Genomic DNA, 14,608 nt, shown 5'->3' on the forward strand with positions numbered 1-14,608 from the left:
TCAGCGTGGCGCCTTTGCGTCTCCTCCTTGCGGCGCCTTGCCCAGTAGGCTTGCTCGTAGGAGACGTCCTCCGGGTGTTGTTGGCGCCACTCCGCCATGACCCGCTCGTCCTCATGGGCGACGAGGAGGCAGTTCTGCCGCTCAGCGTGATACGCGCGGTCTTGTGCCGTGCGAAGACGAGGCGGCGGGGCGACGTCCAGCGCCTGCTGCAGCGTGTGGACATCGTGGAAGTTCATCTGCTGGCGCAGCCTGCCTAGGCGCCACGCCGCTGCGTCGTACGCGCGGGCGGCCTCGTGCGCCGTCTCGAAGGTGCCGAGGCCGAGCCGGAGTTGGCCGGACCGTATCTCCGAGTAGAACCCGCCGTTGGGGCGCTGGCAGACGCCGCGGTAGCCCGACACTCCTCGGCGGCGCGGCGGCATGGTGGCGGGGCGCTGGAGCGGTGGCGCGGGTGGCAGCGGAAGCAACCGAGGAAGCAGTGAAGGGGCGTGTGGCAACGAAAGAGGAAGAGAAGTGTGTGGAATAGGCGTGTGGCGCGCGCCGCAATTTGTAGGCGCGCCGGAAGCGGTGCGCCAAAAAAAGCGCGCGACCTGCTGCCTTTTTCCGCGCGCGCGCAAACCTTTCCCGCGCGCGATTTTCCCGCCACCGCTGGAGCGCGTTGAAACGTCCCGCACGCCCAAAAGACTCGGTTTACCGCGCGTGCGCTTTTTACCGCGGCTGTTGGAGATGCTCTAACGCGGAATCCTTTTTCTCGTGCTATAACGCGCGCGTGCAGGTGGTTGATTATGGTCAGGTCGTCAGTTGTCACCGGCACAACTGATTTCGTGAATTATTTTATTATAATTTTTTTGCAAGAAAACTTTCAATCTATTCACATTCAATCATGGCAGTATAACGAATACCAGAAATAATAGAAATTACATCCAGGTCCATAGACCACCTACTGACGACTACAAGCACTGAAGTGAGCCGAAGGCGCGCCTCCGTCATTGCCCCTCCCTCGCCGGAGCCGCGCAAAACTAGTTGTAGTAGACAGTCGGAAAGTCGTCGTGCTAGGTTTCCATCAGAAGACCGCCTCATGCCGTCGCCCGATCCAGGCCAGCCACCGCAGCAGCCGCCCGTGGCCCGAGGCAGGGCCGACCGCCGCCGCCATCCAAGCCAACGCCGTCGCTTCCAGATCGGCCGCACCTCCACGCATGTTAGGGCCCCGCCACCCCTGAGACACGGGAGGGAGGAAGAGCCCTCGCCACCACCGTCGGCCTCCGGGCGCAAGCCGGTGGCGTCCTCCAGCGGCGGCGGGAGGAGGGGAGGAAGATGAGCAAGGCCCCGGCGGCGACTAGGGTTGGGGAGCCACCCGAGTTGCCCGAGCGGGGGGCGACGCGGAGGCTAGGTGGTAAGATCCACTGCGGCCTAACAATGCAACTTGTGGCAAAGTTAGTAACTGTCATGGGCCCTGGCCCGATAAGATTTAGCGAGTGGTTTACATCCCAATAGTTTTAGATGGCTTCTTTGAGCACTTCTGGGTGGATCCCTAGCTGAGGGCTTGCTTGCAGACAGGGCGAAGGTGGAAGTGACATAGGGTGACAAGACAATGGTTGAGCAGTTCAGCGGAGGTGGGGGTGGATGGTTGTTGGATGAGGAGGTGGTTTCCATCTTTGCCTCTTGATAATATTATTTTTTGTAAGAAATGCAAAAGGTTTTAACTGTGAAATACTAGCTCCCCCCCGCTAAGATATTAGAAATGCAAAACCACATTGTGAACTATAAGTTATGCAATCATAAACATTTATCTCAAGTTTGAAAAGGAGGTAAAAATCTTAGAAATTGACTTGTATAGATTAGGTGAATGGTTAATGTTGCACACCTTTTATGTTGCATTGAACCATACATATGAACAAGTGTTAGATTCATCTACATATGGCACCTTTAGAAGCATGACACAGGCTCAAGCTCGAAATGTTTGTGCGGCATGATGGAAAATTATGTCAAATGACATATTGAGAGGGTTCCAACTACAATGCTAAACTCTACCCATGAGGTTCAAAGTTAAGATGCCAAACCTGGTATGCGCATGTCTATGTTTTCTATTAATAATGCATCATCTAGTATTTATGATATTTCTAATTTCGTGAACTTGTTGAGTGAAATAAAGAACATGTTGGCATCAAAATAACTTCAACAATAATGCATGTACGAATACTGCAGAAATAATGATTACAAGCCTTATCATTGATATAATTAATGTGGGAGTAATAATTTTCCTACTAGATTTGTAGGAATTATTAAGTAATGAATTTCCACCCAAAACTAAATCAATACGTTGAACCATTTTTTGGTAAATTAGCACTCTCTTTGATAAAGTTAAAACTCTACAATCATATAGTTTGATGAAGCATAGATTGACACCATCTAAAATTAACAATGGAGAGACTCTCAAACATATTCAATTCATCCTAGATAAGAATTGGGAGAAAAGAACAAACAAAACCATGCATGCTGAAATTGAACCTAAAATTAAGCACATCATAAACATGTCAAAAATGGTTGGTAGTGTACATTATTTTTTATTGATGTAATTAAATTTATTATGATGAGTCTACCCTCTCCGAAGTTATAAAAGTTTTGTAAGAATTGTCGGAAGTGCCTAATAGTACTGCTTGCAACAAACAAATTACTGAATGTATAGGACTCACTATTTTAAATGGCGAGGAGGAGAAATATAATCAAGATGCCAATATCCCTATATAATTAGAGGATGGTTTGGAACCAATTAAAATGATTAGCATTAATAATTTTGATTGTTATGCTCTTTGTGATTGCAGTGCTAGTGTTTATACAATTCTTACATCCTTATATAAAGTGATGGGTGATACGTCTCCAACGTATCTGTAATTTTTGATTGCTTCATGCTATATTATCTACTGTTTTGAACATTATTGGGCTTTATTATCCAATTTTATATTATTTTTGGGACTAACCTATTAACCGGAGGCCTAGCCCAGAATTGCAGTTTTTTTTGCCTGTTTTAGGGTTTTGAAGAAAAGGAAAATCAAACGGAGTCCAAATGGAATGAAACCTTCGGAAACGTGATTTTCTCATCAGATAAGATCCAGGAGACTTGGACCCTCCGTCAAGAAAGCCACGAGGTGGTCACGAGGGTGGAGGGCGCGTCCCCTGCCTCGTGGGCCCCATGTTGCTCCACCGACGTACTTCTTCCTCCTATATATATCCACGTACCCCCAAACGATCAGATACGGAGTCAAAAACCTAATTCCACCACCGCAACTTTCTGTATCCACGAGATCCCATCTTGGGGCATGTTCCGGAGCTCCGCCGGAGGGGGCATCGATCACGGAGGGCTTCTAGATCATCATCCAAGCCCCTCCGATGAAGTGTGAGTAGTTTACTTCAGACCTACGGGTCCATAGTTAGTAGCTAGATGTCTTCTTCTCTCTTTTTGGATCTCAATACAATGTTCTCCCCCTCTCTCGTGGAGATCTATTCGATGTAATCTTCTTTTTGCGGTGTGTTTGTTGAGACCGATGAATTGTGGGTTTATGATCAAGTCTATCTATGAATAATATTTGAATCTTCTCTGAATTCTTTTATGTATGATTGGTTATCTTTGCAAGTCTCTTCGAATTATCAGTTTGGTTTGGCCTACAAGATTGGTTGTTCTTGCCATGGAAGAAGTGCTTAGCTTTGGGTTCGATCTTGCGGTGTCCTTTCCCAGTGACAGAAGGGGCAGCAAGGCATGTATTGTATCGTTGCCATCGAGGATAACAAGAAGGTTTTTTTATCATATTGCATGAAACTATCCCTCTACATCATGTCATCTTGCTTAAGGCGTTACTCCGTTTTTAATTTAATACTCTAGATGCATGCTGGATAGCGGTCGATGAGTGGAGTAATAGTAGTAGATGCAGGCAGGAGTCGGTCTACTTGTCTCGGACGTGATGCCTATATACATGATCATACCTAGATATTCTCATAACTATGTTCAATTTTGTCAATTGCTCAACAGTAATTTGTTCACCCACCGTATAATACTTATGCTCTTGAGAGAAGCTACTAGTGAAACCTATGGCCCCCGGGTCTCTTTCTCATCATATCAATCTCCATCACTTTATTATTGCTTTGTTTTTTTACTTTGCTTTTACTTTTTACTATGCATCTCTATACCAAAAATACCAAAAATATTATTTATCATCTCTATCAGATCTCGCTTTCGTAAGTGACCGTGAAGGGATTGACAACCCCTAAGCGCGTTGGTTGCATTGAGCTATTGTTTTTGTGTTGGTATGAGGGACTCGCGCGTAGCCTCCTACTGGATTGATACCTTGGTTCTCAAAAACTGAAGGAAATACTTACGTTACTTTGCTGCGTCATCCTCTCCTCTTCGGGGAAATCCAACGCAGTGCTCAAGAGGTAGCAAGAAGAATTTCTGGCGCCGTTGCCGGGGAGTCTGCGCAAAAGTCAACATACCAAGTACCCACCACAATCCCTATCTCCCGCATTACATTATTTGCCATTTTCCTCTCGTTTTCCTCTCCCCCCAATTCACCCTTGCCGTTTTATTCACCCTCTCTCTCTCTCTATCCTCCCGCTCTTTCTCTATTTGCCTCTTCTGCTCGCTTGCCTTTTTTTTTGCTTGTGTGTTAGTTTGCTTGTTTGTCGTGATGGCTCAAGATAATACTAAATTGTGTGACTTCACCAATACCAACAACAATGATTTCCTTAGCACTCCGATTGCTCCTCTTACCGATGCTGAATCTTGTGAAATAATACTGCTTTGTTGAATCTTGTCATGCAAAATCCGTTCTCCGGCCTTCCTAGTGAAGATGCCGCTACCTGTCTTAATAGCTTCATTGATTTGTGTGACATGCAAAAGAAGAAAGATGTCGATAATGATATTGTTAAATTGAAGCTACTTCCTTTTTCGCTTAGAGATCGTGCTAAAGCTTGGTTTTCGTCTTTGCCTAAAAATAGTATTGATTCATGGAACAAGTGCAAAGATGCTTTTATCTCTAAGTATTTTCCTCCCGCTAAGATCATCTCTCTTAGAAACGATATTATGAATTTTAAGCAACTTGATCATGAACATGTTGCACAAGCTTGGGAGAGAATGAAATTAATGATACATAATTGCCCTACTCATGGTTTGAATTTGTGGATGATTATACAAAAAATTTATGACGGATTGAATTTTGCTTCTAGAAATCTTTTAGATTCGGCCACGGGAGGCACTTTTATGGAAATCACTTTAGGAGAAGCTACTAAACTCCTAGATAATATTATGGTTAATTATTCTCAATGGCATACTGAAAGATCTACTAAAAAGGTGCATGCGATAGAAGAAATTAATGTTTTGAGTGGAAAGATGGATGAACTTATGAAATTATTTGCTAATAAGAGTGTTTCTTATGATCCTAATGATGTGCCCTTGTCTACTTTGATTGAGAATAATATAATGAATCTATGGATGTGAATTTTGTTGGTAGGAACAATTTTGGTAACAACACGTATAGAGGAAATTTCAACCCTAGGCCTTATCCTAGTAATCCCTCTAGTAATTATGGTAATTCCTACAACAATTCTTATGGAAATTATAATAAGATGCCCTCTGATTTTGAATCTAATATTAAAGAATTTATTTCTTCGCAAAAAAATTTTAATGCTATGATTGCAGAAAAATTACTTAAGATTGATGATTTGGCTAGGAACGTTGATAGAATTGCTCTTGATGTTGATTCTTTGAAACTTAGATCTATTCCACCTAAGCATGATATCAATGAGTCTCTCAAAGCCATGAGAATTTCCATTGGCGAGTGCAAAGAAAGAACCGCTAGGGTGCGTGCTAAGAAAGATGCCTTTATAAAAGCGTGTTCTTCTAGTTCCTATGAAAATAATGATGAATATCTAAAAGTTATTGATGTGTCCCCTATTAAATCTTTGTTTTGCAATATGAATCTTGATAATGATGGGACTGAATATGATCTACCTTTACCTAGAACGCGTTCCAAGAATTCTGAATCTTTTGATCTGGATGCTAAATTTGATAAAAGTGGGATTGAAGAAATTAAAACCCTAGATGTTGCTAAACCCACTATTATGGACTTCAAGGAATTTAACTATGAAAATTGATCTTTGATTGATTGTATTTCCTTTTTGCAATCCGTGTTAAATTCTCCTCACGCTTATAGTCAAAATAAAGCGTTTACTAAACATATCGTTGATGCCTTGATGCAATCTTATGAAGGAAAACTTGAATTGAAAGTTTCTATCCCTAGAAAACTTTATGATGAGTGGGAACCAACTATTAAAATTAAAATTAAAGATCATGAGTTTTATGCTTTGTGTGATTTGGGTGCTAGTGTCTCTACTATTCCCAAAACTTTGTGTGATTTGCTAGATTTCCGTAATTTTGATGATTGCTCTCTAAACTTGCATCTTGCGGATTCCACTATTAAGAAACCTATGGGAAGAATTAATGATGTTCTTATTGTTGCAAATAGGAATTATGTGCCTGTAGATTTTATCGTTCTTGATATAGATTGCAATCCTTCTTGCCCTATTATTCTCGGTAGACCTTTCCTTAGAACGGTTGGTGCAATTATTGATATGAAGGAAGGGAATATTAGTTTCCAATTTCCATTAAAAAATGGCATGGAACACTTCCCTAGAAATAAAATAAAATTACCGTATGAATCTATCATGAGAGCCACTTATGGATTGCCTACCAAAGATGGCAATACCTAGATCTATTCTTGCTTGTTATGCCTAGCTAGGGGCGTTAAACGATAGCGCTTGTTGGGAGGCAACCCAATTTTATTTTTATTCCTTGCTTTTCGCTCCTGTTTAGTAATAAATAAATTATTTAGCCTCTGTTTTGGTTGTGTTTTTTGTGTTTAATTAGTGTTTGTGCCAAGTAGAACTGTTGGGAAGACTTGGGGAAAGTCTTGTTGAACTTGCTGTAAAAAACAGAAACTTTAGCGCTCACGAGAACTGCTGTCATTTTTATTTGGAGAGTGCTATTTAGTTAATTATTTTTGCATATGATTAATAGATAAATTCGTCACGTCCAGAAATTTATTTTAGAATTTTTGGGGTTCCAGATCTTGCGCTAGCTACAGATTACTACAGACTGTTCTGTTTTTGACAGATTCTGTTTTTCGTGTGTTGTTTGCTTATTTTGATGAATCTATGGCTAATAAAATAGTTTATGAACCATAGAGAAGTTGGAATACAGTAGGTATAACACCCATATAAATAAAGAATGAGTTCATTACAGTACCTTGAAGTGGTCTTTTGTTTTCTTTCGCTAACGGAGCTCACGAGATTTTCTACTTTAAGTTTTGTGTTGTGAAGTTTTCAAGTTTTGGGTAAAGATTTGATGCATTATGGAACAAGGAGTGGCAAGAGCATAAGCTTGGGGATGCCCATGGCACCCCCAAGATAATCTAAGGACACCTAAAAGCCAAAGCTTGGGGATGCCCCGGAAGGCATCCCCTCTTTCGTCTACTTCTATCGGTAACTTTACTTGGGGCTATATTTTTATTCACCACATGATATGTGTTTTGCTTGGAGCGTCTTTTATGATTTGAGTCTTTGCTTATTAGTTTACCACAATCATCCTTGCTATACACACCTTTTGAGAGAGCCATACATAATTTGGAATTTGATAGAATACTCTATGTGCTTTACTTATATCTTTTGAGTTATATAATTTTGCTCTAGTGCTTCACTTATATCATTTAGAGCGCGGTGGTGGATTTGTTTTATAGAAACTATTGATCTCTCATGCTTCACTTAGATTATTTTGAGAGTCTTAATAGCATGATAATTGCTTAATAATAATATGCTTGGTATTCAAGATTTGTAAAACTTTCTTTTGAGTGCGTTGAATACTAAGAAAAAAAATTGATGCTTGATAATTGTTTTGAGATATGAGGATGGTGATATTAGAGTCATGCTAGTTGAGTAGTTGTGAATTTGAGAAATGCTTGTGTTCAAGTTTGTGATTCCCATAGCATGCACGTATGATGAACCGTTATGTGATGAAGTCGGAGCATGATTTATTTATTGATTGTCTTCCTTATGAGTGGCGGTCGGGGACGAGCGATGGTCTTTTTCCTACCAATCTATCCCCCTAGGAGCATGCGTGTAATAGTTTGCTTTGATAACTTCTAGATTTTTGCAATAAGTATATGAGTTCTTTATGACTAATGTTGTGTCCATGGATTATACGCACTTTCCTTCCTTCCACCATTGCTAGCCTCTCAAATACCGCGCTCTTTTCGCCGGTATCATACACCCACCAAATACCTTCCTCAAAACAGCCACCATATACCTACCTATAATGGCATTTCCATAGCCATTCCGAGATATATTGCCATGCAACTTTCCACCATTCTGTTCATTATGACACGCTCCATCATTGTCATATTGCTAGAATGATCATGTAGTTGACATCGTATTTGTGGCAAAGCCACCATTCATAATTCTTTCATACATGTCACTCCTGATTCATTGCATATCCTGGTACACCGCCGGAGGCATTCATATAGAGTCATATTTTGTTCTAAGTATTGAGTTGTAATTGTTGAGTTGTAAGAAAAATAAAAAGTGTGATGATCATCATTTTTAGAGCATTGTCCCAAGTGAGGAAAGGATGATGGAGACTATGATTCCCCCACAAGTCGGGATGAGACTCCAGACAAAAAAAGAGAGAGAAAGAGGCCATAAAAAAAGAAGGCCCAAAAAAATGAGAGAAAAAGAGAGAAGGGACAATGTTACTATCCTTTTACCACACTTGTGCTTCAAAGTAGCACCATGATCTTAGAGAGTCTCTCATTCTGTCACTTTCATATAATAGTGGGAATTTTTCATTATAGAACTTGGCTTGTATATTCCAATGATGGGCTTCCTCAAAATGCCCTAGGTCTTCGTGAGCAAGCGAGTTGGATGCACACCCACTTAGTTTCTTTTGTTGAGCTTTCATATACTTATAGCTCTAGTGCATCCGTTGCATGGCAATCCCTACTCACTCACATTGATATCTATTGATGGGCATCTCCATAGCCCGTTGATACGCCTAGTTGATGTGAGACTATCTTCCCCTCTTTTTGTCTTCGCCACAACCATCATTCTATTCCACATATAGTGCTATATCCATGGCTCACGCTCATGTATTGCATGAAGATCGAAAAAGTTTTGAAAATGTCAAAAGTATGAAACAATTGCTTGGCTTATCATCGGGGTTGTGCATGATTTAAATACTTTGTGTGCTGAAGATAGAGCATAGCTAGACTATATGATTTTGTAGGGATAGCTTTCTTTGGCCATGTTATTTTGAGAAGACATAATTTCTTTGTTAGTATGCTTGAAGTATTATTATTTTTATGTCAATATGAACTTTTGTCTTGAATCTTTTGAATCTGAATATTCATACCACAATTAAGAAGATTTACATTGAAATTATGCCAAGTAGCACTCCGCATCAAAAATTCTGTTTTTATCATTTACCTACTCAAGGACGAGCAGGAATTAAGCTTGGGGATGCTTGATACGTCTCCAACGTATCTATAATTTTTGATTGCTCCATGCTATATTATCTATTGTTTTGAACATTATTGGCTTTATTATCCACTTTTATATTATTTTTGGGACTAACCTATTGTCGGTGGGAACGACACCTATGGGATCACAAGAATCCCTACTACGGTTGCGGGGCGCGGGGTCGTGAGAAGAGCAGATCTAACAGATAGCACACGGTTCGTTTACCCTGGTTCGAGCCGCGAGGCTGCGTAAAACCCTACTCCTGCTTTGGTGGATTGTATATCAGTGTTCTTGAGCTAGCTATGGGGCGTGAGGAGCTCCAAAAAGCTGAATCCTTCTCCTGGTCGCCTCGGGCCTCCTTTTATAGGGAAAGGGGTAGCCACAGTGGCACACAGGAGGTGGAAAGGGAATAGTGATGCAAGGTTATCCCTCGCATTACATGACAAGCCGCATTTAATGCGTCTTGCCCAGGTGTCCTTGCTTTATCGGGGACGGGGGAGAGCCCTGTCTCGTCCGTCGCCGCTCCCTCTCGTGTCGACACGCGCCCGCGGTGCCATGTAGGCAGGCAGACAGCTGAGGTGGCGCAGTGGTGGGTTTCCACGAAGATCTGCATGCCGCCACGCAGGTGCCTGCCCAGCTAGTTGGGTCGGCAGCTGCATGCGAACGGCGGTGGAGGTTTGACTGGCGTGGGCCTGATGGTGGCCCTACGGGTGTTCTCGGCAAGGGTCTTGCCGTGGCACCTGCTGTCATCCCCGGCAAGGCTCTTGCCGGGGGCCTTATGGTCCTCCTTGGCTAGGATCCCGCCAAGGATCATCGTCTTCTAAAGGGTGTATCTGATCTTGAATGCCCTCACAAAGATCTGCATGCCACCACGGGGATGTCTCCCGAATCCTTGCCCCATGGGGGCAGTGGACTCAAGGGTGACTCACTCTGTAGGCGTGGGGCGAGCTGCCACGGCAAGGGTCTTGCCGGGTTTGCTAAAACAGCCTCCCGACAAGGATCTTGCCGGGGGGAGGGGGTCCGCTTCGTCCCCTTTGCTCTTTGTGGTCTTGGTCTTGGCGTCGTTCTGCTTCTCCTGAGCTTCGGCCTTACCTTCGCTCACCTCCCTTGCCTTGCCCAGTGTGGTGGTGCCCGTGGCTCAGACTGCCCGTACACAGTTATAGGGGTACAAAAAGTGTACCCCTCTTTTTGTACACCGACACCTATTAACCGGAGGCCTAGCCCAAAATTGCAGTTTTTTGCCTGTTTTAGGGTTTCGAAGAAAAGGAATATCAAACGGAGTCCAAACGGAATGAAACCTTCAGAAACGTGATTTTCTCATCAGATAAGATCCAGGAGACTTGGACCCTCCGTCAAGAAAGCCACGAGGTGGACACGAGGGTGGAGGGCGCCCCCCCTAGGGCGCGCCCCTTGCCTCGTGGGCCCCATGTTGCTCCGCCGACGTACTTCTTCCTCCTATATATATCCACGTACCCCCAAACGATCAGATACGGAGCCAAAAACCTAATTCCTCCGCCGCAACTTTCTGTATCCAGGAGATCCCATCTTGGGGCCTATTCCGGAGCTCCGCCGGAGGGGGCATCGATCATGGAGGGATTCTACATCATCATCCAAGCCCCTCCGATGAAGTGTGATTAGTTTACTTCAGACCTACGGGTCCATAGTTAGTAGCTAGTTGGCTTCTTATCTCTTTTTGGATCTCAATACAATGTTCTCCCCCTCTCTCGTGGAGATCTATTCGATGTAATCTTCTTTTTGCGGCTTGTTTGTTGAGACCGATGAATTGTGGGTTTATGATCAAGTCTATCTATGAATAATATTTGAATCTTCTACGAATTCTTTTATGTATGATTGGTTATCTTTGCAAGTCTCTTCGAATTATCAGTTTGGTTTGGCCTACTAGATTGGTTGTTCTTGCCATGGGAGAAGTGCTTAGCTTTGGGTTCGATCTTGCGGTGTCCTTTCCCAGTGACAGAAGGGACAACAAGGCACGTATTGTATCGTTGCCATCGAGGATAACAAGATGGGTTTTTATCATATTGCATGAAGCTATCCCTCTACATCATGTCATCTTGCTTAAGGCGTTACTCAGTTTTTAACTTAATACTCTAGATGCATGCTGGATAGCGGTCGATGAGTGGAGTAATAGTAGTAGATGCAGGCAGGAGTCGGTCTACTTGTCTCGGACGTGATGCGTATATACATGATCTTACCTAGATATTCTCATAACTATGCTCAATTCTATCAACTGCTCAACAGTAATTTGTTCACCCACCGTAGAATACTTATGCTCTTGAGAGAAGCTACTAGTGAAACCTATGGCCCCCGGGTCTCTTTCTCATCATATCAATCTCCATCACTTTATTATTGCTTTGCTTTTTTACTTTGCTTTTACTTTTTACTTTGCATCTCTATACCAAAAATACCAAAAATATTATTTATCACCTCTATCAGATCTCGCTTTCGTAAGTGACCGTGAAGGGATTGACAACCCCTAAGCGCGTTGGTTGCGTTGAGCTATTGTTTTTGTGTAGGTACGAGGGACTCGCGCGTAGCCTCCTACTGGATTGATACCTTGGTTCTCAAAAACTGAGGGAAATACTTACGCTACTTTGCTGCATCATCCTCTCCTCTTCGGGGAAATCCAACGCAGTGCTCAAGAGGTAGAAATGGGATCTTGCTCAGTCCACTATGTAAAAGCTAGTGCTATAATATAAGTTATGCTCCCATTAAGTATCTTTCTGGACACAGAGACCCATCATGAGTGTCCAATTATTTTGGGAAGGAGGGCAGTCCAAACATAATTCATGGGTATTTATATGAAAACCACTTCTTTTTGGCAAAAAAATTGTAATTACATTATCTGTATGAAATATGTATTCATCAAATACACAACTCATGTGCCCATCACCTCTACTTCTCACACTACCCCCACGACGTGTCCCATCTACATCCCATGGCCCAATTATGCAACCCAAATCCCATTAGGAGTTCAGGACATAGTTGGCAGTGGTCATGGGGTCTCTCGGGGGTGCTCGACAACACACACACACAGATATATATATATATATATATATATATAGAGAGAGAGAGAGAGAGAGATATCCATGAGGGCTTGAGTGTCAGAGGTATCGGTGGCCATTGGGTTTTTTATAGAGCGTCAACGACATTGGTATTTTCTGATTGGGCCGTACGAGGCGTGGGAGGCCGGAAGATGCACCACAGTGGCTTCGGTGCCTGGTGGAGTCAAGTCGTGGCCATGGGCAACATGTGTGCGGTGCGAGTGCGAGAAGGACAGACATACCAATGGGAACACATAGTGAAGAGGTAGGAGAAGACGAGCCCATGATACGTGTGCACGTGGTTAGGTTTACGGATCCATGTGTGATAGGGCATATTTCCTTCAGTCTCCCACATGCAGTAGAGTCAATAATCTAGTTCACAATGTCATGTGATTTAACACCAATAGTTCACATCTTTATGTGATTAGTTCACATCTCATGTGACTAATACCCAAAGGGTTTACTAGAGTCAATAATCTAGTTCACATCACTATGTGATTAACACCCATAGAGTGATCATGTTTTGCTTGTGGGAGAAGTTTAGTCAACGGGTCTGCCATATTTAGAGTCATATGTATTTTGCAAATTTTCTATGTCTACTATGCTCTGCACGGAGCTATTCTAGCTAATCGCTCCCACTTTCAATATGTATCCATATTGAGACATAGAGTCATCCAGATTAGTGTCAAAGCTTGCATCGACGTAACCCTTTACGACGAACTTTTTGTCACCTCCATAACCGAGAAATATTTCCTTAGTCCTCTAAGGATAATTTTGAACGTTGTTCAGTGATCTACTCCCAGATCACTATTGTATTCCCTTGCCAAAATCATGCTAGGTATACAATAGGTCTGGTACATAACATAGCATACTTTATAGAACCTATGACCGAGGCATAGGGAATGACTTTTCATTCTCTTTCTATTTTCTGTCATGGTCGGGTTTTGAGTCTTTACTCAACTTCACACCTTACAATGTAGGCAAGAACTCCTTCTTTCACTGATCCATTTTGAACTTCTTCAAAATCTTATCAAGGCATGTACTCATTGAAAGTCTTATCAAGCGTCTTGATCTATCTTTATAGATCTTGACGCCTAATATGTAAGTAGCTTCACTGAGGTCTTTCTTTGAAAAAAATCCTTTCAAACACTCCTTTATGCTTTCTAGAAAATTCTACATCATTTCCGATCAACAATATGTCATTCACATATATTTATCAGAAGGTTGTAGTGCTCCCACTCACTTTCTTGTAAATACAGGCTTCACCAAAAGTCTGTATAAAACCATATGCTTTGATCACTTTATCAAAGTTCATATTCCAACTCCAAGATGCTTGCACCAGTCCATAGATGGATTGCTAGAGCGTGCACACTTTGTTAGCACCTTTAGGATTGACAAAACATTCTTGTTGCATCATATACAACTCTTCTTTAAGAAATCCATTTAAGGAATACAATTTTGACATCCATTTGCCAGATTTCATAAAATGTGGCAATTGCTAACATGATTCGGACAGACTTAAGCATCGCTACGCGTGAGAAAATCTTATCGTAGTCGACACCTTGAACTTGTCGAAAACCTTTTTGTGACAATTTGAGCTTTGTAGATAGTAACACTACTATTAGTGCCGTCTTCCTCTTGAAGATCCATTTATTCTCAATGGCTCGCCGATCATTGGGCAAGTCAATCAAAGTCCATAGTTTGTTCTCATACATGCATCCCATCTCAGATTTCATGGCCTCAAGCCATTTCGCGGAATCTGGGCTCATCATCGCTTCCTCATAGTTCGTAGGTTCGTCATGGTCTAGTAACATGACTTACAGAAAGGATTACCATACCACTTAGGTGCGGACCATACTCTGGTTGACTTACGAGGTTCGGTAGTAACTTGATATGATGTTTGATGACCATCATCATTAGCTTCTGCACTAATTGGTGTAGGAATCACTGCAACTGATTTCTGTAATGAACTACTTTCCTATTCGGGAGAA

General features: G+C 42.4%; 1 pseudogene; it reads right to left on the reverse strand.

The window, feature by feature from the left end:
• LOC147987159 (ethylene-responsive transcription factor ERF110-like) lies at window positions 1-419 on the reverse strand (annotated as a pseudogene).
• Between the last annotated feature and the right edge of the window lie 14,189 nt (window positions 420-14,608).

Source organism: Triticum urartu, chromosome 2A (assembly GCF_056163025.1).
Source record: "Triticum urartu cultivar PI428250 chromosome 2A, HENAU_Tu73, whole genome shotgun sequence".
In the NCBI taxonomy this organism is placed as follows: Eukaryota; Viridiplantae; Streptophyta; class Magnoliopsida; order Poales; family Poaceae; genus Triticum; species Triticum urartu.